Genomic DNA, 24,695 nt, shown 5'->3' on the forward strand with positions numbered 1-24,695 from the left:
CTGTGAGATTCTTCTAATCAGTTGACCCCTGCAAGGAGCTTCAGGCTGCTTCCTCTGTTGGTGATATGTTTTGAAACCTTTGCTTTATGTTTAAAAAATAAGTGTGTGTATGTGCATAACCGTTCAGATATGCAGTTTCCATAGTGTGGTGCTTCAGTTAGAAGGGCAAGATCTAAGTACTTCCAAAGAAAATGTCACTCTGGTCTGAGACCTTATGTCCTTGTTCACTTTCTTTCCATGAGCTGCCTGAAAGAAAACAATTTTTTTAGATTCCTGAGCTCTCTATAGCACAATATGCTATATATTTGTAGTGCTTAACACCATCTACTCATCCAAATAATAAAACTACCTTATTTTGAGAACAAGGGTTTGGAGGAGGTCACATTCCTCTCAGCTGATACAAATCAAAGTCTACCTTTGATAGTCAGCTGGTGGTTTGCTTCTGGTTTTGCTGTCATCCTGCCTAAGACTCACTTTTCTACTCAGGGTCTCATTAATGCCTCTTTTCCACAGTGGAATTAAAATATGGTTTACCAAAGCAATTTGTGCTTCTTTGCCTGAGAGATGTAGCTGTTCACCACTGGGGGAGGAAAGTAATTCCTCCCATCATTCTTCCTGAGGTTTGGCTAAGTTATTGCAGTTCATGCAGTTTGGATGTAAGGATGGTAAGGACAAAATACAGCAAGAGGTACATTTCAGTTTGATTTTTAAATATGCTCATTCATTCCTTCCTAATTAATATTTAGAAATGTGCTGTCATGTACTCAGATTCACTTGTTTTGCTACTACATACCACTTCTCACCAGTGTTAGTCAGTGACGTGAATTATTTAATGGGCATACTGTGCAACAGAAACAGCATTTTTAGCTGGGCTGTTATGTATTTGGACAGATACAGAAAAAATTACTTTTTGAGGGAGCTGTCAGAAATCTGCTTTTTAAACATCAAAACTATGAGCCCTGAATGCTGAAGAAATGTTGTAATGTTCCAGCCATATTGACTCCAATGTCCCATTTGGGTTACCTGTCAAAAATAGGTAGTGAAATCCCAACTCTGACTGAGAGACAGCTGTGAAATGCCAGTTTCGAAGCAACTCCTTAGGCCCTAAGAAAACTTAGATGAATAATCCTACAAATGGACAATTTCTCTGTTGTATGTGTTCTATGCAGCATTGATCTGCTTTTTATGAGGTTGGAAAAGATGGATTCTGGTTATCTGTTCTTAACACTTCCTTTGAAGGTCTTTCCACCTTCAAAGCAGTATATGAACTTTAGTTAATTAACCTTCTTTGCACATCTTACATCTGGAAATGTGAAGCATTTTTCTTCTTGCTGCTGAGGATATTTAAGGACAGACTCTACTGTAATGCCTGCAAGACATTTCTTCAAAGTGAATTGAGGGTAATTTTTCCATTATGCAGTCATGTTCTGAACAGTTTGACTAATCTCAGCAGAGAAGGAAGTTGTTTTGTACGGGAGAGGCAGAATATTCCTGGCTGAAATTGTCTTGCTTATTCCTTTATTTGGTGGTAATATGATTTACGTTGTCTTCAGGCATCCTGGAAAACTAACTGCTGGAACTCAAGGAAAAAGGTGTCAGCTGGTGTGTACTCTGGCTGCTGGATGTCTGGTGGGGATGAGTTAGAGCAGAGCTGAGGTAGAAAGAATGAAAAATTTCAGTGTGCAGCACTGGGAAGTCAGACAGTAATTCAGGTTAGTTCTTGCTCCACTGTAGATGAATCTTGTAAATCAATTTTTATACCTCTAAAGAATAAAGATACTAAAAGTAACAGCAGATGTAAAGAAGCAGAATATAAGTGAGGACGGGACTTGGGTGAAGCTCAGACAATTAAATAACTTTTATAGGGGGTGTTGGCTTTTGCCTTTGAGATCATTCAAATCATGTAGGAAAAAAAAAAGCAACTGCTGACACTCATCTGTGCGCAGGAAAATAATAAATCTATAGCAATATTCTGAGCAATACACAATTTTCTTTTGGATTTCACTGCCATGAAATAATATAAGAGCTTGATTTATTTTAGTTTTAGGAAACAGACATTAAGAGCTGGAGTTGTACTCCATGGAGTTGTCACTGGGATGCTGTTAGATTTTGAGTGCTCTTGAAAGAGCTCTGTTCCTTGAAGCTAAGTCAGGTAATTTTTATGATTAATTCACAGCACTCTTTCTCTTTCCACATGTGGCTACTTAGCTAACCTCTGAGTTAAGTTTAAGAAATGTGAACACTCAAAGTGTTGATTGTGCATGGGCTAAGCCCTGCATGATCAGAGCAGCAGGTGCATTAGGTGTGCCAAATCAGGGTTGTTTAGTTCTTAACTAAAGTGGAAGTTTCCTGGGGTTTCACAAATGAAACTAATGGGAAATTTGGTTTGGTTTTATTTTATGTGGCCTTGAACAATTTATTGTGCTTTAAATAGATATGATTTGTGGTCCTGTAGTTCTCCATGCAGAACACTTGGTATCTGAAACATCAGAATGGTAATAACTCTTATTTCTTTGTAGGGGAGACAGATACATACTTTGTTGATGGAAAAATGTGAATGAGGAAAGTGCTCTCTATTCCCAGGAAAGATGGTGAGTGCAGCATTTTGTTCTTCCAACATCAATGTGTGCCTTTTTACCATCAGGGACAGTTTTGCTCTGGATGGGTAACATGCAGAGCTGGGGGGACTCAGCCCATTCTCAATACTTGGCTTCTGGTCATTGCAATAGGAAGTTTGGCCAAGCTCAGCTCCATCAGCTCTTAACTTTCCACTTAGAGCAGCAATTCTCCCTGAGTGGGATGGAGCAATGGTAAAGAGACAGTCAGACTGTGTGACCAAAGTACTGTTTAAAGGTGACTGTATATCTCAGATCAGGGGCAGTCTCGCTTCCCCCCTTTCCTCCCAGAAGGTTAATACAACTCATGGTCTCAGGCAGCAGTCACACAGAGTGGCTCTGCACCCTTTCCTCAGGATGCATTTCGTGCAGTCCTGTCTTTGTAAAGACCAGATCTTGAACTGAGAGGTGAGGGTCATGTTGCCACACCTGGAAATGAGAAACCTTTTCTTACAGTTCTTCTAAAAATCAAGACTAAGTGATGAGCCCTGGGCAAAGGTGAGGGGAATCTCCCCACCCTATCCATGGACCTTTTGGCACAGCGTTGTGCATTGTGAAACCCTGGGTGATAAAGGGAGTGCTGCTATTTCTGTCTTTTGGCACTGCTGGGTTCCCACTGCAGGTTCACAGTGATAAACTGGCTGTGAACTGCTCCTACAAAATAGTTATGGTGATGGCTGTGCTTTGTCCTTGGTGGCAAGGCAGAGCTTGCCATGCTGGAATGAGGAGTGGCTCGGGTTGGTAACAGTGATTTGTGACACATCCCCACCTATTTGGGAGGATAAATATGGGCAGGGTCACACAGTCTTTCCTCAACATCCTCATTACCTTGAAATGACACTTTCCAAAGGGGTATTGCTCTTGCCCTGTGTATTTTAAAATGATGGCTCTGTGCCACTTTTAGGGTGGTGCATTTTCCACTGTAAAATGTTTGCATTGTAGTCATTATTTAGAGCTGTTTCCTCCACCACCCCTAATTCTGAGAAAACCATAGGTAAAATACGGAGAAATGCTGGTAGAATTTCCAGCGCAAGAGACAGACAGACATTCACTCCTCCCCAGATGGAGGCAGACCAAGCAGTGTCTTCTGCAGTAGTGCCTCATCTCTGTCCTGCTAGGACTAAAAAAATTCTGTGTGCCCAGAAACTACCAGCAAAGGTGTTGGCAGCCAGGTTAGTGCCAAGGCTGGGATCAAACCCATTCACTTTGTGCTGCTCCTCAAAAAGGCACTGGGCAGCTCAGGCTTTGAGCTACTGCACTAACTTGAATCAGGACTGTAGTGATAGCCCAGCTAACAAAAAACTCTGCAATTTATAGCTGCTCTAAAGTCCCTGTGAGCTTTCAAGGCCAAGTTGAAAGGGGTTCTGAGCAACCTGATCTAAATGCAGGTATCCTTGCTCATCACAAGGGGTTGGAATAGATGACCTTTAAAAGTCCCTTACGATCCAAACTTCTCTATGATTCTTTGATTCTGTTATCTGGAAAGTGAATAAAAATATTGTTGCTCCGAGCAGAAGGAGGTGTGTGTACACACTCACCACCCTCCTCCTTGTCCTGCACAGCAGGATTGCACCAGGGTCTTGCAGTCTCCCTTCTAATTATGAATCTGTTTTAACCCTTTAAGTGGCAGCATGTCTTTTGCTCAATAAAGTGGTTAACTGCTGAGGGATGTGTATAAACATGTTTACTCTTCCATAAATATCATTATCTGGCAATTCTTCACAGTAGCTGGAGCCTCATTTCATGCTGTTTTTTCTCCTATTAGAGGTCAGAGAGAGTGACTGAGCATATAAATAAACTTCCCAACAATTTTACACCCTGCTGTGGACCACCCTGAGAGCACAAGCCTGCCATTTGAACACTCTTTTCTTGTAAGGCAGCTGGAAAGCAGTAAAAATCCCAGTTCCCTCCTATAAGCCCATCACATTATTTTGCTCTTTTGTCCCTGTACACCTCCAGTCACATGTCTGCAAGTTCTTGTGAAGCTGAGGTAGACTGACAAAGCCAGCTTTGGATGGCCAAGGCAAGACATCGAGTAACTTTTGTTGCAATTTCCTGGGCTCCTGCTTAGCCATCGTATAAACTTGGCATCCTCAGTGCATTTAGCACCTGAATGTTCCAGGCTTCTCAATCCTTTCACATGAGTGTCTAGAAGCATTATGACTTCTGCCTCATGCCAACCTCACTGGCAGGGAGGGGGCATGGAAGTCCCTGATAAAGATTTATTTTTCATACATTCCCTAAAGGCAAACTGTGTCACAGTGGGAGAGCTAGGTACTCAAAACTCCTGTTTTCTTGCTGTCAGGACAGCAATTTAATGAAACATGAAACCAGTTTTTAATAGAAGTGCCTGTAATTGGTAGAATAATAAACCAGATTGGCTCTTCCATGGAGCTGTTGGCCACGTTCACCTTCTCTGGCCTAGTATCTATAGATCATAGCACTATGGATATTCTTTTGCATCTGAAAATTTGGAGTTATTATGTCTAGATTGTATTGAGGTTGTGAGTTTTCACATGGCTTCTTGAATGTTTTTAAAAGGTTAAAGCTGAGGGAGAAAATGGTGTCATTGTGGAGGGAAAGGAAGGTCACACTTTCCCTATCTCTCTGTATCTGATTGCCTGCTCTCTCCTTCCTCTGCCCTTCCCAGCCTATGAATAGGGAGTTTGGAGGTGTTTCCTGCAGGCCAGCTGTGGGATCACTGCTGGAAAGTCTCAGCTACAAGTGGAGAGCACGGGCTGGATGAGAAGTGATGAGTTACTGGTGACTGATCTCAGCTGATGGGGGAAAAAATGACTCCTCGGTGAACTGGGCTTGTTCCCAAAAAAAGAAATCCATCTCTTTGAGAAAGAGACTAATGGAATACATCCAGCAGCTCTGCTGGCCCCTGGACAGCAGCTTGCACTGAAGCCACCGGATGAGGCATTTCGTGGTGTCATCGTGCGATTATTTATATCTTCCCTTGATTAGCACATTTGTTTCCCCAAAGCAGAGTGGGTGTATGATTTGCTATTTTTTATTCTTTATTAATTTCTAAATATAAACCAGTCCTGAAGGGTGTGTAGAGCTGTCCTGCTGATTGATTTGTATGGGATGGGAGGAGGCTGAGGAACTACCCCTACCCGCAGAGGTCTTCTCTCCTTCTCAGCATTCACAAATTTCTGAGCCAAGAAAGGAATTTTCCTTGCTGCCTGGTGGATCTTTACTGGAGGAATCGTTTGACTTAGTTTGCAAGATTAAGATGGTTTTGTATTTCTTACCTTGAACGCAACAAAAATTTTATGAAAGTAATAATTTGCAGGGAGTGGTGGTTCTGTATTTTTTTGTTTGAACAAGACTAAATTCTGACAGTTGTAAGCTTCTGTGCAAATACATAGCAAGGAGGACTAAGTTTAGGGGCATTTTAATAATGACAAACTGCAAATGAAATGCTCTTGAAGGAAATTTGTTGATAGCTGTAGAAAACTTACCTGACTGAACATATATATTAGGAAAGTATTCTCAATTCTTTCCCTCCTGCTTTTGTTACGTTTTTTTTTCCTAAGTATTGTATGAAGTTACATTTCAGGTTTGTAGTAATTTAAATTTTAGAAGTGCAAAGTGATTTTTTATGTATTTAGAAATCTAATATTTATTTAAATTGAAAAGAAGTGAATGAAACTGCTCTTCTATTTCTGCAAAAGCTGATTAATGTTTAAACAAAAGGAACACCAAGTTCTCATACTGGGTCATGTATACTCATTTCAAACGGTAGAAGGTGTATGGCTGGAGGGCCTCCCTACTTTTGAGTTTGTGAAGAACATTTTCACAAGGCTTTCTTATGTGCCTGTCAGAGATGATTTCCCAGCAAGTAGCTCACAGGCATTTCTCTGGACATGGAGAAGATATTGGTTTCCATCTCAGAGCTTATTTGTCTTTATCACTGGGGTCAGTGTCCAGTGTTAAAGGCAGTGAAAGACTTCAAAAATATTTAAAAATCATAAGCAAGATATTTTTTAATTAGTTACTGAAGCTCACCAACTTCTAAAAATTAAATTCTGTTCTGATTATTAAAAACTCCCTTTGTGCTCATCTTTTTACAGTGATGTTTTTCTTATCTACTTTACCTTTGCCTCTGCAAGTTTGAAGTACAGTACAGCAAAAGGACAAAGCACTAAAAAGTTAGCAGGAAAGTTTTTCCCGTGGGGAACCCATGTACCTAAGGCTTCAGGTTCAGGTACTAGACCAGATCCAGATGTGATATACTTTGAAATAACAAATCTTTTGATATTTGCCTGAAATGTATGTCAACCTATGCCTATGAAAAGGTCCAGCCACTTCTAGTGGCAGATTCTGTTGGGGTTTTTTTCAGCTTGCACTTTCTATGCTGAGACTTAAAACTAGTGTAACGTGTAAATGGAAGGTGTCAGACATGTACAGTTGTGTAAGACCTGACTCTGACATTATTGAATGGACCATAGAGACCAGGCTTTATAAACCAGAGTTTAACTGAGGTAAGGTAAGCTCAGTTACTGTGTATGAAAAAGCTTATCAGTATGAAAGTATATAGGGAAAAGCAACAAGCATTTTATCAGCTGAAAACTGGAAAAATCTAGGTGATATGTTTTTGACAAGTCCAAAAATAGGTAGCAGAGGCAAAAAAGTTTTCCACTGATGTATTCCCATTTCAGAGCCAGCTGAGTTAAGCAGAGATAAAGTGGCTTTTCAGATCCACTGTGAAGTAGCTTTTACTAACACTCCTCAGTCTTTTTACTTATTTACTTTCCTGTATTGACATGTGGCCATCCTTTTACATGACAACTGTCAGAATAAATACAGATTCCCTGGGAACATGCTAGGAAAGTACCCACCTTTTTTCTTCCAGATATAATCTCAATGGCTTAGTGTGCATTTCTTGCTATCAGAGAAGCATTTGCATTGAATTTCAGGGATGTTGTGTGTGCTTTACTTTTGAAACAGAGCATCAGAGCCTCCTTAATCCCAGGACACCCTTGGGACCTCACTGTTTGTGGGGATGTTGTCTTTTGTAGCAGCTTGTATTCAGATTGCATTTAAAGACCATGAGCCTTTGTGGTGGGTAGGTAGCAAGACACTGGATCCTTAATTATCCTACAGTGACCTCAAGGAAGGATATCTGACTTTTTTTATACTGGGCATGGTCACTGAAAGGGAGGAAGGAATATCTGGAAGTTGCAAAAGTCCAACTGTGCTTCAACTGAGTCATGAGGACACTGTTGGGGAACTGAGTTTTCCTCCTAAAATTCCCAAAAATTACCTCAGGAGCAGCCTTGAGAGCACCTTATAAAAGCAAGGTAGTTTAAAAGGTCTCAGGTTTTTTCAACATAGCAAATAGTTTCAGAAATTGTTATGATCTTGCCTGTGATCTTAAGGCTAAACAGCAACTTCTGTCTTGCTAATCTGTCTGCTTTGATATTTTTTCATTTATTCTTTCCCACATATCTATTTTTTCGTCTGACTAGTTGGGGATGTTCTTCTGTTCTTGGTGGACAACTTGGTACTATATTTGTTCTTTGCTCCATAAAACTCTGATAAAAATTGAATACATACTGTGCACACACAAGGAGACTACAGATTTATGATCAGGGATTGGATATCCCTTCTTAGAAGTGCTTTGATCGTGATTAGCATTTGCGTAATAGAGTCCATCAGGTGTTCTTTATAGAGGAAGTGAATTAAAAGCTTTCCTTACCAAGGAAAAGGAAGAATGTTGTACATTAAACACCTGTTCTGTAGTATCATCTTTGGGGTGTTTGTACAGGGAGTGAAGGCCTTGTTAATTCTTCAGTGCTCAGTTACCTTTCCAGAGCAAGTGGGACAATTATTGTCTTGGTGCTGCTTATCAGAGCTAATAAAGACTCACTGCAGTCTGTTGAGCCAGCAGGAGGAACAGCAGCAGCTAGTAAAAGAATTGAATTCTGGAGGTGTGAATCTTCACACGACAATCAAAACATTCTGCCTTACACCACAAGTGCTCTGCTACTGATTATTGCCATAGCAACTATGCTGTATTGAGTAAAAGAAAACAAAGTCTGTGATTTACTTTTAAACAGAATTCTGACTGCTGTCAGGGGACAACTTGCATTCTTAAATTTAAATATATGTTTAAATACTAGAGCTGAACAGCTCCCAGAGATATTATTATGCCTGGAGACAAAATCTTGCATTTAGCTGGGTAGAGATGCCTCTTTAATAGTCTGTTGTGGCAATGAATAATGGAAATCATAATCTGGCATTCAAAGTTAATAACCCAAAGTTAAGGCTTCCTTACTTCAGAATTATATTTTGAAACAGTGGAAATCAAGAAGCTTTGCTGGAACAAAACTATAGGACACAATTAAAAAAGATATTGCACTGCTCAAGCAAGAGCACTGCTGTACTGTTCAGTGGAAGCTGTCCTTGCTTGATACCCTCTCAGCTATGGGGAAGTAAACCCATGACAAATCAAGCTGTCTAGGGTCAAATGGCATCAAGAGTTGAGAGTGAGGACACTGACCCAGATACCCTTGGTAAGTTAGTGGCCATTGCCTCACACTTCCAAATACCTGGTTTGCAAGCTACTTATATGTGGTCAAAGGTTTTAAGGTTATTTGTTCATGCCTGGAACCTCGGCTTTTGATAGCCACAGCTTCAGGATGTCTTGCTTTGTCTTTGTGCTAAGTCCGATAAAGTTTGCTTTATCAGCTCCTGGCATATGAGTGTCTTCTTCCTGCTTAGTTTACTCACACTCAGCATTTATCTTCAAAAGTGGATTAAACATGAAATTGCACTTGTTACTCCTAGCATAAGAGTGTCCACACATGGACACTTAAATATTATCACAACTACAAGGGATGATGCTCTTCATGCAGCCAGGCAGACTGTGCATCCCCTTTACCCCGAAGAGAACATATTTCCACCCAGCAATAGGTGATATTAGGCTGATCTTTGTCAATAAGTAAATTACCTCAAAACCAAACTGACTGCTCACCCTCCACTTTAAATAGGAAGATACTCCTGTGCACAATAAAAGCTGTCTATCCATGTACAAAGGGGCAGACCAGATTCTTGGGAGATGCTCGTAAGGGAAATCCACTGGGAGAGGATGCAAATGCAGAAATAGAGGTACTTCTTGGAGGGTGCTCACTATATCAGCAAGATCTCAGGCTTCCTGTAGAAAATATGGGTAATTATTAGCTGATCCCATTCCTACTGAGGCTGCTGAGAGATTTATTTTCTAGGCTCAGCATGGGCAGTCACACTGGCTGACTGTATATCTCAGAAGAAAAAACACAGATCTTCCAGTCATTTTCTGCATTCTGTCAAAAGTCCAGTAAAAGGAAATTAATTTCTAATGTAGTGTTTGGATTATCTGCTGTGATCTATTTTAATAACTTGGGAATATGCAAACCACCCTACAAATCTTAATGAATCATACAGCAGATGTCTGGGGTGAGAAAACTATGATCTCTCTGTTACAGATGAGCAACTGGTAAACAGAGAAAACAGAAGATTTAGCTAATCCCTTTGGTTTACTTTTTAATTAACACTTTTCCTGTAAAAAATTAGCCAGTTTAAAAAAGAAAGCTGTGTGAACCTGTTAGCCACAGATGGCAGAGAAACTGGTTTACTATGTAGAGTTTAATAAAAATAATCTATTCAGTTCCATTCTTCTATTTGTGGGTATAAAATATGGTGCAGGGGCATCAAATCAACTTATCTTTCTCCTGGCTAATATTTTTTCCACTTGTTACACTACTTAGATACCAGGGCAATGAGGTGATCATATCATTATTGCTATAAAACCCAGAATAGAACACAACAAAGAAACTAGAATATGTACAAAAAAATATCTAGAAATTGCCTTTTGTTACAGAAAAACCCATTAGTTTAATGACCTTAAAGGCCATATTTTTGGGCTTTATAGCAGTGTAATTCCAGTGCCCCTAGTTTAGTACCTCCTGATTTACACCAGCTGGTGTGGAATCAGGCTGTACTTGTATTTTGACCCTGCATTAATGGTTAGAAGGAAGCTCATTTTTTTCCCCCCTAGGCTAGAATTTTAACATCAGAAGTTCATGGAACAAGAAGGGTTTGAAGAACCTCATGAACTTGTCTAGGCTGTGCCTGTGGCCAGAGTAATTATCCCTGTATTTCTATTAAATTTGTTAGTAAGGATGTTGAAGGGAGTCCACAGCCTCTCAGACACCCTTTCCCCCTATCTCTACCTCTGCTGCTCAAGTGCTTTTTTGCTAGTGTGCAACCTGAATTCTCCTAACTGTGAATGAAGGTCATTACATCTTCCTCCTATCTGTGATGGGCAAGAAAATTTTATTACTTCCCTTTTCAGTAGCTTTTAAATATATTTTTTAGGTGATATTACCTCATGCAAGCTTTCCTTCTATGCTATGCTTTCCAGATCTCTCATTGTTCACTGCTTTCCACTGAATCTCTTCACACACATCATGAAAGTGGCACCAAATCCTGGGTATAATATCCAAGAGAGCTTGCCAGGACAGAACAGGGCAAAAGTATTATTTCCCATGTGCCATGTAAATTGAGAATTACATGTTAGTGGTAAATATAGATCATCTTTGAACTATTAAAACTCTCAGGGTCTGCTCTTCTACTATTCTAGAAGCTTGCTCACCATTGTTTTTAATGCACCATCTCAGACTATGTATGTTCATGGTGTTGTTATAGCCTAATATGCAAACTATAGTATTCAGGAAAGTATTTTGAGTTTAAGGAAAAAAAAATATGTTATCTTTGGGAAAAGGTAACTGCTGCACCAGTGCATAAAAATCAAACTTGCAAAAGTTTATCTTTGGTTTTGCATTATGAATTGCTCTTTCTCACTGAAAGAATATGGAAAAAACCATCCGTAGGAAGCTATGAGGTGTATTTGGCACTTCGAAATCCCAGGCTTGTTGTCTGGTCTTCCTCTCACTCATCTTCCTTTCAGTCAGGAATAAGGAAGATGAAACATAGATTTGCTGGTGAGGGATGGCAGTCCCATATAGCACCTGCTATGGTGGTCACCTGCCAAAGTCACAACCATGAAGCTGCATCCCATTCCCCACCTTTTTGTGCAGCCTGCAGCTGTCTCCTGGCCAAGGGCAGCTCCACAGCAATACAAAGGGATGGGTGTCTTCAGGCCAAATGGGAGCAGAAATGAAATATGTGGAATTTCCCGGCATGTAGCCCAGCACTTAGCTAATGGGAATGTGTGGCTTCTGGAAGGCACCTGAACCTGAACCTCAACTCACAGGATGGGGATAAATCAGATTTAGAGTAACTGCCAGCATCCAGAGATCCCTGTATTTCATGAAGTCTTCTCTGATGAGAAATTCTGGGTTTATTTTCTTTTCTTAAAAATATTTCCTTACTGTTTTTATGGTTTTTCTCATCTGTGAAAGAAATATTTTGGGTTTAGCTGTAGTTAATTATCAGTAGTTGAGACAGGTAAGCTGCAGTGCTGCAAAGCTCATGGTAACAATCAGGACAGCTGTCATTTGGTGCTGCAGCTGCTGATCGCACCTGCCCTACCAGAAGGGGTAATTTAGTTTGGGTTTTTTGTGATTTTTTTTTTTTTTTTTTTTTTTTTTTTTTTGGTTTGTTGGTTTTTTTTCCCTTTAACATGAAGGTATAATTATTGTGGTTTTCTTTTTTCATTTTTTTTGTTAAAGAAAGGAATCAGTAGGTGGCACTGCATTACCGCAGGACAAGCCACCTCTCTCTGTCTCTAAGATGGATGAAAGATATTGCCTACCTCTGAGTTTTCAGCTGTCTGCTTTAATCTTTACCATGAAATAAAAAAAAAAAACAAAAAAAAACCCAAAAAAAACCCCAAAAAACCAAACCCAAGCCCTCACAATCCCACAGCCTGGGTCTGTGTCACTCAAATGTGTTTTAGCACAGTTTCCCCTCCTCCGTCTTCAGGGTTGCTAGCCCTGAATCATTTCCCTGTGGGACATTCTGGTTAGAATAATAGACTTTATATGCCTTCATTTTTGTACTCTGTTCTTTTAGCTTGTTTGTCTCTCCCTGCTATCACAATTGTAAAATAATCAGAAGACACAGTGAAAAAAAAGTGGGATCAGATCTCTGGCATAAGACTAAGCTCCTCTAACTGCAGGTGATGTTTGGGAATGCTGATCCCCATCTAGCCTTCTAAGTTCTTTAAACAAGTGAAAATAAAAACTAATTAATGTGTTTAGCTACATGGGCATAAATGGCTAATAAAGGGCCATCCACTGACGTGTGAATGGAGATAGCATGTTCACTGAGCCATAGTTTCAATAAATTATTGCTATTATGTGCTGCAAATATCCTTAACCAGAGGCTTGACCAAAATTACCTTCAGCCACCAAGCTTGAAAAATTGATCTGTCTCATGATTTGCAGAGTTGCTTGCAAGAGCTTAACATTTTTATACATCCTTGAAATTCATAAATTCACAGTTTAGTGGGAAAAGAGAATAAACTAATGAAAAAATCATTAACATGTATAAAATGTTTACTGAGGTCTAAATGAAACATTTTTGGTCATTTGCTGTCAACTCAACAAACCTTTATATAGTAGTGTTTCTTTCTTTAAGAAACCTTGCTGAGTAGTAGCACTTGGAAGGAGCTCTTCTCTGCAATCTCACTGTGCTGTTCTTTTTAGTAGCTGCTGTAGCTGCAACAAAATTACAGAGGGAAGAAATCTAATTGTTGTGAGGGAGACCAACCTATTCAAGGAATTTGCAAGAAATTGCACTGCACATAAAAATCTGATTTCTGGCTTAATGCTGCTTTAATCCATTTTTGTGTTGCAAGACCATTAAGATGAAAAGCATTTGAATTTTGAATGTGAAAGTCTTGAAAGGAATGGTGCCACAACTGTGCCCAATTTCCTCTCTTTTCTTCTTAAGAGGTTTGATTTGGGTAGAGTTGCAGTCTGCTGATAACAAAGGATGATAGATTAGCTTTGTCAAATAATACATGTTTGTTAGCAGTCACTGGACATAGATTTTCATAATTATTTCATTGTATTCCCCCTTTAAATTCACAAATAGATATTTATTTCCATGATATCTCATTGCAGTTGGAGGAGTGATAATTCCATACACTTCATTCTCTCCATGGCAACTGTAAATGGGTCAAGTACGGGCGCAGCCTGGCACATGGCAGCCGTGGGAAGGCAGCTGCAGTAGTCTTCCCCCACAGTGCATTATCCTCACCTGGAACTCCCATGGATGATAATTCCTAGGGCTGCAGCCAAGAATTATCGTGGAAGAGAGCTTTCTCAGTGGTCCCTGAACCTTGAGCATCCCCTGGATATGCTGCAGGTTGTGTTGGAGACCATGTGCTTGGACACAGAGACCTGTGCTTCGTGTCTGTGTGATTGCTGCAGGTGCATTACCGTGCTTTCCCATTCCAGTGCAGAGCCTTTCTCAAGCTGTGTCCCAAACCCATGACCAAGAGAGCCTGGGCTAAGGCAGTCTGTGGGAAGTATTCAGGGGAAAAATTGTTGATGATAAGACTTTCATGTTGAACACAAGAAAGGAAGGAGAGCTATGGGCACAAGGAATTCAGACTTTGCTCAGTATAGCCATATTCAGCACACTGGGATGCAGGGAGAACTCAGGATAGTGAACACAGAAACAGCAGCAAGGAGGGGTATCCTAATACTTTGGTGAAGAGGTACCTTGGCATTAGGCAACCCTAATGTTTGGATCTTGCATTATTTGGTTTGTGAGGCTACTTACCTTGCATGTAGATAACCAGTTACATGGTCTGAAGGTGGCATGATTCAGTGCTGCAGCTAAGAGGGACAAGAGGAAACAAGAATCAGAAATGACCCAACTTTGCAATATTGTGAGAGTAATTCTAGACTGGTTTTTGAGGGAGAAGACCCAGACATGTTTAGCTATAAAATTATAGTAGTGCTAGGCAGATGAGTTGGAGACATCCATTAGAGTTTTGTAACAGGAACACTGAGAATTATTCCCAATGCCAAAATGCAGTCTACATTTCTGAACATCTGCCCATGCAAACTGGGATGGGTAACTCAAACATGGTCTTTAGTACCTGCAAGTTTTGATACCATATCTTTTAATTCTCACAGCAGTCTTGATCATTCAGTGTTTGGAGGCTGTCTGAAGGACAAGTCATCAATTTAACCACTTATTGTCTCCATTGCAGACTGGGGTAAATATGATGCATGGGTGGATGGAAAAGAGTTGTTGGGTGAGTTTCTTGCTCAGATAATCTAATTTGAATATGCTAAAAACACACTGCAAATCCAACTGACAGATGGTGAATTAGGACAGTCGAGGTATCACTTCAACACTGAACCAGAAGGGCAGTATGGGCACGACCTAGTAAACATAGCAACAGTGGGTTGTGAGGGTCAAATGCTTCTGGTGTCTAAATGGAGATGCTTTTGTTCTCAAGTCATTGAAAACTCAGCAGGGTAGTGGTTTTTTTGTCTGCAAATGTTTAAAGGATCACTTACCTCACCATGGCAGTTAATATTTTTTCCTATTAAAATACATGTCATGACACAATTGTTAGATCATTTGCCCTCAGGATGTTCTTCATGTAGTTTTTCAAGCCCTGTTAATTCAAATCATCTTCTTTTCTGAGTCTCAAAATACATACATGAACTTATCTGAGCCATACATACTCTTGCTTTTCAGCAGCATGCTGAAAATTGTTAGAATTATTAATTGATTTAAGGACCATTATTTCACATGCTTACAATTCCCTTGAGGTGCAGGACCTGAGACACATAGAAGCTGATTTTGGAGGAGAACGGAGCAGTCACAATTGCATCGACACCAGTGCAGGCGGTGTGGGTAAGAAACAGGAGGAACCAGAGGCCATCGTGCAGCAGGAAAGCCATGATATAGTTGCCATCAGGGAAATGTGGTGGGGTGACTGTCATGACTGGAGTGCTGCAGCAGGTGGCTACAAACTTTTCAGAGGGGACAGGCAAGGAAGAAGAGGGAGGGGGTGTCTCTGTACCTCAGGGAGTGCTTTGACAGCACAGAGCTTGAGGATAGTGGTGATAAGTTTGAGTGCCTAGGGCCGAGAATCAGGGCAAAGGCTGGTAAGCCAGGTATCCTGGTGGGAATCCACTACAGACCGTCCAACCAGGATAAAGAGGCAGATGGAATATTCTATAGGCAGCTGGCAGGGAGGTCCCAAATAACTGGAATCTGGCCAGTGTGACACCCATCCACAAGAACGGCCAGAAGGAATATCCAGGGGACTACAGGGCTGTCAGCCTGACTTGGTGCTGGGAAAGGTTATGGAACAGATTGAGTACTCTCATGGGCATACAGGACAACTAGTGGATCAGACCCAGCCAGGATGAGTTTAGGAAAGCAGATCCTTCTTCACTAACCTGATCTTTTATAACCAGGTGACCCATCTGGTGGATGAAGGAAAGGTTGTGGATGTTGTCTACCTGGAATTCAGTACTGTCACCCACAGCACTCTCCTGGAGGAGCTGGCAGCCCACGGCTTGGACAGGTGCACTGTTTGCTGGGTTAAGAAGACTGGATGGCCAAGCCCAGAGAGTGGTGATGAATGAGGTTGCATCCAGTTGGTGGCCAATCACAAGCGTGGGTTTCCCAAGGCCCCAAAGATGTTAAACATCTTTATTGATGATCTTGACGAGGGGATTGAGTGCAACCTCAGTAAGTTCACAGAGAAAAATTATCAGGTTAGTCTAGTTGATAAACAGTTGCCAAAGGCAAGTTGCACTTCATTCAGGTTTGGTTTCACTCCTCCATCTTTTAGGGACAGATTCCAGAACCTATACCTTGACAAAAAAAAAAAAAAAAAAAAAAAAAAAAAAAAAAAAAAAAGAAGTGGTGAGGTTCATAGGATTGTAGAGGAAGAAATTTGTATTGGTGGGCAGGAATGAATTAAAGGATGACATTTTTGCATCAGATCTGCAGAATATAGTTCAGTTGATAATCTATAGGGACTTTTTGGATTTACTTTGTCCCCCCAGTATTATCAGCAATAATATTATATCAAATTAAAAGTTTTTTAAGCCTGGCACTTAGCTTCCTAATCCTTACGTTTGGAAATTGGATTTTTTTTAAGAAGAAGGAATGTAGTTTTCATCTAGAATGAGTTTGCAGTGTAGAATATATATAGTTTGGGAATGCCTGAGAAAATAAAACCTTCCTGTAGCTTCTCTGCACTTATTTTCATTCCACATAAAAGGCTTTGAAATAGATATCAAGAAAACGTAATATCTATTGTCTGCTTGGGGAAATTTAACATAAAAGCATCTGTAAGAAGGAAATTACATAAAAATGAGATGGCAGAAGTAATGGAGATTTAAATGAGAAGAAACCATTATGAGATAAGAAGATTGCTTATCTGGCTGTGTATTAGAATAGAGTTCATCTATGAGATTTCTGTTGGTGAATCTAGATAATGGAATGAAGATAATTTTCTTGCCTTTGTAGCTGGTAATTTCTATTGCTAGTGAGTGTAATGTTCATGTGTTTCAAAACATTATGCATATCACAAATAATACAAATATGGAATTCAGTAAACATGATTGATATAAACATTTAAAAAAATCAAAGTATATTTAAATCAGTTTAATGAATCACATCTTGACAAAAAAAGAAAGCAACTTACCAGACAACTGGGACTCAGAAAAGCAAATCTTCAACAATATTTTATGGAAATTATCTATTCTGAGATGCACAACATACCAGCTAAATAGATTGGATATACTAAAATACAGTCTTAAATATGATTCTTTGGCAATACTGTGAACTGTACTGGAAAAGCTGATTGTGGGGACACAGTCTCTGATCCTGCAGATGCTTATGGATGCGTTTAACTCTAATCACTGATTTCTGTTGAAGTCAAGGCTAAGACACATGCTTTACTAGGCCAAATTACATTGGCATTTGTGAGAGAACTTTTCTTCAGTAATATAAAATTTTTGTAGTGCTCATTAGTGGTCAATTAAAAAAAAAAAAGAAAAACGTGGATGACTGCCATTCCCTAGCATTATTTCCAGTGGACACATGCTGTGATTTTTTTTTTTTGGTTGGTTGGTTTTTTTACTACAACTGTTATCTCTGCTTTCATAGATTTGGAAGTTACTCCACAGTACTCTCTCAGTAGTCCAGTGTCAATTGAAAAGCATCATGTCAGTAAGCAACTTACCTGAGAGGGAATATGGGATAGATACCCTGCCCTCAGAGCTGTTCTGGCTCCCTGTAGTCCTCTGGGTGCACTTTGGGGCGTTGGTTCCAACACTAGTTCGACTGGGAATGGAGCCATGTTTCCAAAGCTGAGCCCTACTCTTGATTTCTCTTCCTGTAAAAGAAAAGGGATGGGAGAATGGGCAGGTGGGTCTCTGCCATAAACCCTTTGTTCTGAAATTCACTTTCTACTCAAGGCAGCAGCAACTGCTAACTTTTGGGGCAAGTTGCATGTCCCTGCTTGTTTCCAAAACAGAACTTCACTCCCACCCATCTTCCCTTCCCAGTTTTAAGCTCCTTGTTTCCTTTAACACACCCTTAAGCAGAAGTTCACTCTGGCTCCTTCCTTCCCTTATTTTCCTGTCTGCCAAAATGAGGAATCCAATCCTATCCTTCTTCTTTCCTAATTGCTCTTCTTCTTTCACCTCAGGGGTAAAGACGATCTAGCCTTCCTTCCATCCTAATCCAATGATCCCTATCTCATTCTGCCAAGTTCTTGGCATTTACATTGTCAGTAAAGGCATGGATGTGTTGGTTGCTAATTGTTTCAGCTCCCAATTGCTCTGTAAGAAGCATGGGGGAATTACCCAGCAGCTCCTGGGGAAACATCCATACAGCTACTGTCAAGAGCTGCTGCTGCCACCCGTCCCATATTCACCATGGAAGAGTTTTCAACACCACTTGTGGCATGGAGACCATGGATGACAAACCTCAGATCTTGACATCTGTTGTGGGGGAGTGCCAGGAATACTGAAGGACTGGAGCTTTAGGTGGGATAAGTGCATGCTGTAGAGTGCCTGCATAAGCTGAAAAAGAATATATGCTTGGTTAGAGAGGTGGAAAGGAGGATTTGTACATAAGTTGCCAGAATGTGAATTGGGCATCCATAGTACTGTAGCTGTGCCTCACAATTTCCAGCATTATATTAACTTTATCTATGAAGCATGATTCTCCATTTAAAACTAATTCTCTGGGACCACAAAAAAAAAAAGAACAACAAAAAAAAACCCCCAAAAAAACCCAAAAAAACCCCCAACAAAACAAAAGCCAGCTATTGTAACCTTTTATAGATGCATGGATCTGTAGCTTGAAATGATCACTTTCAGCATCAAGATTTACAACTAGCTGGCTTCTCATTCCAGTGGCAATTGTACCTTTAACTTAATGGTTTGAGAAAGTCAAATGCACTGGAGATAAACAGCCCCAAGAAGAAAGAGTCTAGATGTTTAGTAGAGTCTCATTCACATTTGAAAAATTCCAAGTGCTTTGTGTTTAGGCCATGATTAGAATGGCTCAAGTAAACAATCAGAGGACATTTGCATAATCAGTTCATGGATCGTGAGATCCCTGTTGATTCTGTTACATTAGTCTGCTGTTTACAGCCATTGCCTATGCCTGCACGGAAAGTTTACTGCTAATGTGCTTCTCTGGCTCAGGAGGCACACTTGTCCTATCAGTCAAGCTTTTATAAAGAAAGCAGTGTGTATGATGTAGAAACCTGATTGAAATCCGGGGCCCATTGTGCTGTGATGAGCTGCATTCAATGCAAAAACTTTCTGATACCGTAGTAAAACCTGTCCAAATAGCAGGGAAACATGATTTTTTCAGATCAATCTCTGTAAAAGCTCCATCACTATGTGCTCACAGAACTATTCATAAAAATGTGTCTGTGACTTGAATGTTTATTTACAGCCGTATTTCATATGTAAGCAGTATTATTTTTAATAGCTTTGAAAGAAAGGTATTTTGGAAAAGGCTGGATGATCAGTTTTTCAAACTCGATGATACAGGCACCTCGGGTCAAGGTACAAGGCATTGAACTAGGTGCAAGTTAGTTGAAGCTCATCTCTTCTCTGTGCCATTGTTCTCTTGAAAGGTGGAAGAGACATCTCTTTCTATTCATTGCTCTCCTTTTTCATGTTCATTAGGTTTCTTTACGCTATAACATCTTGGGACAGAGATTCAGGTCCAATCCATCAATATTACCTAAAATCTCAAATGACTTTCAGAGAGGCAGACCTTCTATTCATCCACCCTATCTTTTTAGACTGAACATGAAGGGAATCTAACTTAGATGACAGTCAGTAACAGTCAATATTCAGGTTTGCTGTAGGTGGATAGTCATTTGCTTTGTGTGGGCTCTCTAAGGACATGATTGCTATGCCTAGAAGCATAAAGCATTTACTTCCTAGAATATATACTAGCTCTAATTTTTTTTAGACTTTACTGCCGATTAAAGATCTTAGACAATATAAATATATTTATTCAAAAGACATCTGGGTGTAGACTTGGCAAACAACTCTAGATGACCCTGTTTGAACAGAGGGTTTGGACAAGATCACTTCCAGAGTTCCCATTTAATCTTGATCAGTCTGTGAGTCTGTGAAATACAACAGAAATCAGAGACTAGAATGCAGAAGGGGGAAAGCAAACCTGTAATATTGTGGTGGAATAGACAGAAGCGTTTGCTGCTTTCTCCTGAAGTGCTGGCTTCAATGTAGAGGAAAAAAACCTTTGGGGTTTATGCTTAGCTGTGAAATGTAGCAAAGTAGCAAATAGGGATGACTGCAGCCCATTTTGCCTTTAGGTGGGAAAGATGCAGGCAGCAATTTGGGCCTTTAATGTTTTTCACCTTGCATATACTGGTCCAGAAGTTGAACCCCGTCATCTCTGCCATACACTTGTCCTTTATTTATGCCCTTTTTGAGTCTGATACTGAAACCCAGACAAACTTATTTTACTCTAGCAATATATGTCTTATTGGGAGCTGTAAGAGAAAATAGGGCTTTTTGCAAGTTTTAGTCTCTGCATTAGACTAGTATAATAATTGATAGTACTTAACCATCACCATATAGAGCAATTTCCACTCCTTTGGATTAACCTAGCCAGTTACTTTCCTTACTTAATTTTTATGCTTTCCAAATACTTACAGCTACCTCTGTCTTGGAAGTTTTTTGGCCAAGTCAACCATGCTTAATGATTTTATTCTTTCTACACAAGTCAGATTCACATAGCTATATAGTCTAGGTATCAGTTGGAGGAGGTGAAGGAAGACAGTGTCATGGATTAACATTCCCAGCCCATGTGTGCTCATCTTGTTGGCAGATGGTCGAGAGAATAAATTTTTTATATAATTCTGGATAAAAACACTCCTGGTTGGTCAGGGCAGGAATGCTTTTTATCTCCTTTTAAAAATCTATATGGCCCAACAGTGAGGATAGTCCAGGACTGGAACACCAGAATTCACAAGCAAAGTGAATGGTTAGATTTATATCTCTGCTTCCTTTTCAACCACCTTTTTCCTATTACTGTTGGCAGACCTCTCAGAGGTGCTGTACTCAGATTTGCTCCTCAGTGCTGCAGGATCTGACTCCTTCAGGGCCACTCCAAGCACTGTGCTGAAAGTGCAGGTGCCCTATGCTGTGTGCCAGTGGATACTTCACAGAATTCCTATCTGTTTGCACCTTTTCCTGAATTGGTCTCATTGCTCAAGCAATATGCATGAGTAGCTGCTGGACTACATTGAAAATATCCAAGATGGAAAAGAGAAGAATTTAGCTCTTTGTATAACTGGGAGCAAAGACTCAAAGTCTTCCTCCTCTGGTGGGGTATGGATAAAGTCTCCTGCCACTCTGCTGGATGGATGTTGCTCTGCCCTTGTTTGGTCTGCTCATGATGAGTTCATGAGGGACTGGCATCCCTTCATCAGTTCACCTGACAGATGGGGATAATAGTGCTTTGCTACTCTTAGGGGTGCCATAAGGATAAATAGATTAAAAGATTTTGAAGTGCTCAGAGATGTGTAATGGGAGCTGTGGAAGAAGTCAGGATCAGTAAGCTGGCAGCAGAACAATAAAAGTTCTCCTGTTTAAGAACTGCAATATTAATGCTATCTTGAAAGGAGTATCTACCTCTTCCTAACAGAAATATCAAAATATCTTTCATTTTTGGAAAAGAAGCATTTCTGCCTAGCTGAAACTGCATGTCTTTTTCTTTTTTTTAATGGCAAACTTATGTTCAAAAGCTGGGATCTCAAAACTTTAATTTCCCTCTTTTTGGGGACACACACAAACACACACACAAAGAGATATCTGAACTAGTCAGTATTTGAAAAAAAATTCCAATGTTGAGTTTTCCCACCCTGATATTCCCTTAGAATATGGGGAATTATTCTGAAGTGTTGATTGTTTATTTGATGCCACCTGACAAATTAGTAGGAGCATGCTTAAGAGCTTTGGCTTGTGTCTTTCAGCTTCACATCTTAACAACTTATGTGAGGAGAGCTACAATCCTCAGAAGATTTACCAAGAGGCTTGTAGTCACTCTGTTTTACACAGTGATGCTATTAACAAGCAGTCAATTTTTACTGTGTCATAGTTGCATTTGTAGTAAAATGTGGTAACAGTTAAAATCCTTTCTTGACTCCAGGAAAATAACTTTGATTTTCTATTTTTCTCTTTCAGTTTTATATTAACACCTGAGAATAATTAAACAAATAATAAAATAATAATAACAGTACAAAGTACATAGTTGGGTAAAGTTGTCAATTTTTCCTTAAGATCAAAACCTGGACTTTTTTTTCCCTCTTGTAATCTAAAAACAATGAAGACTGCTAAAGCTTTTCTTGTTTTTCCCCTTGTGACCTTGATTTATTCTAATTCTCAGGGCATCAAACACCTGTGTTTGTCCTCTGTCACTCACTGGTATGGGTTGGATAAGAATCTGCAAGCTTTCTTTCCTTGAGAACACAATGTTGTCTTCCCCAAACTTGTCAAGCTTATGAAAGTGTTGATTTATTCTAATGTCATATGTTGAAGTAGATAAATGATGAACATCACTTCTCTCTTTTCAGATTAATGAGCAATTACACAGACATAATTAATGTGCTGTACATTTGTTCTGTTTCTCCTGTAGTACCCAAGCATAGCATGACTTTCGTTTACTGACTTTCTGCTGCTAGGCTCTCAGTAGTGTACTTTTCATGGTACAAGTCAAATTCAATTCAGCTTGTTCTTTTTAGCCCTGAGGGGATGTCTTCAAACACTTCTAATTCTCATTCTGGTTCTTTCAACAGCATGCCTAACAAGCAGAGCTCATTGCCTTAAGAGTGCTTAATATGGCTGTGTGGCTTTATTTTGGCCAGCATATTGCCCATCAGGTTTTAACGTTCACCTTGAGAAGAATAAATTGTCTCTTCAGATATTTGCAACAAAGATTACACTGGCATAAGGTGAAAGCAGAAGTGTTCTCAATTTTTGTCCTTCAGTGTCTTGGGAAGTAACTTTGCTCTCAAGTAGAAAGCTCCTTGCTTTATACAAATTGTACTATTTCTGTATTTTAGCAGCATAGATTGTTCCTAAAACTAAAATGCACACCTGAAAAAGTGAAATGCAATGTGAAAGAAGGAAAGTGGATCATCTGGAATAATGTTTTATAGGACTATGGAAGGGAAAGAAACAGAGGAAGAAAAACTGATAGAGCTCTGTTAGTTGAGGCTTTTCTTTATGATCCAAAGTCAAGTCAAGGAGCCTGAAACCTGGTGGGTGAGCTAGTGCTGGTTATGGCAAAATGCTCAAGAAGCCGAGACGCTTTGGTACCATTTGATGGAACCTTTATACCATTATATGCCCCAAAGGAAAAATGGCAGGATAAATTCTGGACAAGTTCCTGTCTTCCACTACAACTTGCCTAAAATTTCTTGGTTTTGACTGGTCAATAGTCTTCAATAAAAATCTATTTTGTTGGGGAATTCCCCCGCAAGTGTAATAATACCCACACTGAATTATTGACGTGACAGCATATGAATGAGTAATAGCTTATTGCTCAAGTGGATTAAAGGACTGAGAACATCTAGAAAAGGCTGCATTGGACTTTGTTATTCACTGGACATATGGCTTGAAGAATCCCAGTGTTGTTAGTAAAAACTTGCCGATTCCATTAAATGCAGATGAACAATTTTGCCTAAATATCTTCACAGTCCTTCCTGCTGCTTTTTGTTTCTTTTTTTATTTACACTGATTTTGCAAGATAGAATAGGTTTTGCCCATGAATTCATCTGCTTTTCTGTTTGGTCACTGTCTGAGCTCATCTCCTGGGACAGCATTGTATTCCTCATTTCTGTTGTCACATGCTGGGATTAGAGGGTATTTTATTTGTCCTCTCTGGATCACACAGGTGGAAGAAAACTACAGTACCCTTGCAGAGCCTGTTTTCTAACTGAAGTGACATTCAGTTCTCTTCTGACTAGCTCTGGAGCCCATGAAAATAAATCACAGCAGTAGCTGTAGTCATTGTTAAAATCCTGACAGTGAATAACATGAGGGGCTAAACAAGTCTCACCTGTCTGTGCATAAACATCCTTCACAATATGGTGAGCCAGGTGGGGAGAAATCAGACAACAGGCAGGACTAACCCTGCAAGAAATGCCCTGAAAATTAGGGCAGCAGAGGTATAAATTTAAATGGGGGTCCTCAAGATTAGGAATGAAAGGAGAGGATATGGTTTTTTTCTGACAAAGTTGAAAAGAATTTATGTACAGTTTCATGCGCTCCTATGTATAGATATTATATATATATATATATATGTATATATATGTATATATATGTATATATATAACATGAGTATTCAGGTAGGAGAGTTTCCTGTTGAAACATTACAGGTACCATGTAGTTTAACTGTTAAAAAGAGGGAGATTAAAAGGATTTCATATGTAGTTCTTTTCTTTCTAGCTTCCTTACTGATAAACAGGAAATAAGAAGTGTTGTTTTAAGAAATATTACAAAGATAATATAAACAATCTTTCTCACAATGTTTTAATTTTTCTAGTAAAGCCCCAGACACTTGCAGAGTCCT

The sequence above is a fragment of the Lonchura striata genome, chromosome 3 (genome assembly GCF_046129695.1).
Source record: "Lonchura striata isolate bLonStr1 chromosome 3, bLonStr1.mat, whole genome shotgun sequence".
NCBI classification, from domain to species: domain Eukaryota; kingdom Metazoa; phylum Chordata; class Aves; order Passeriformes; family Estrildidae; genus Lonchura; species Lonchura striata.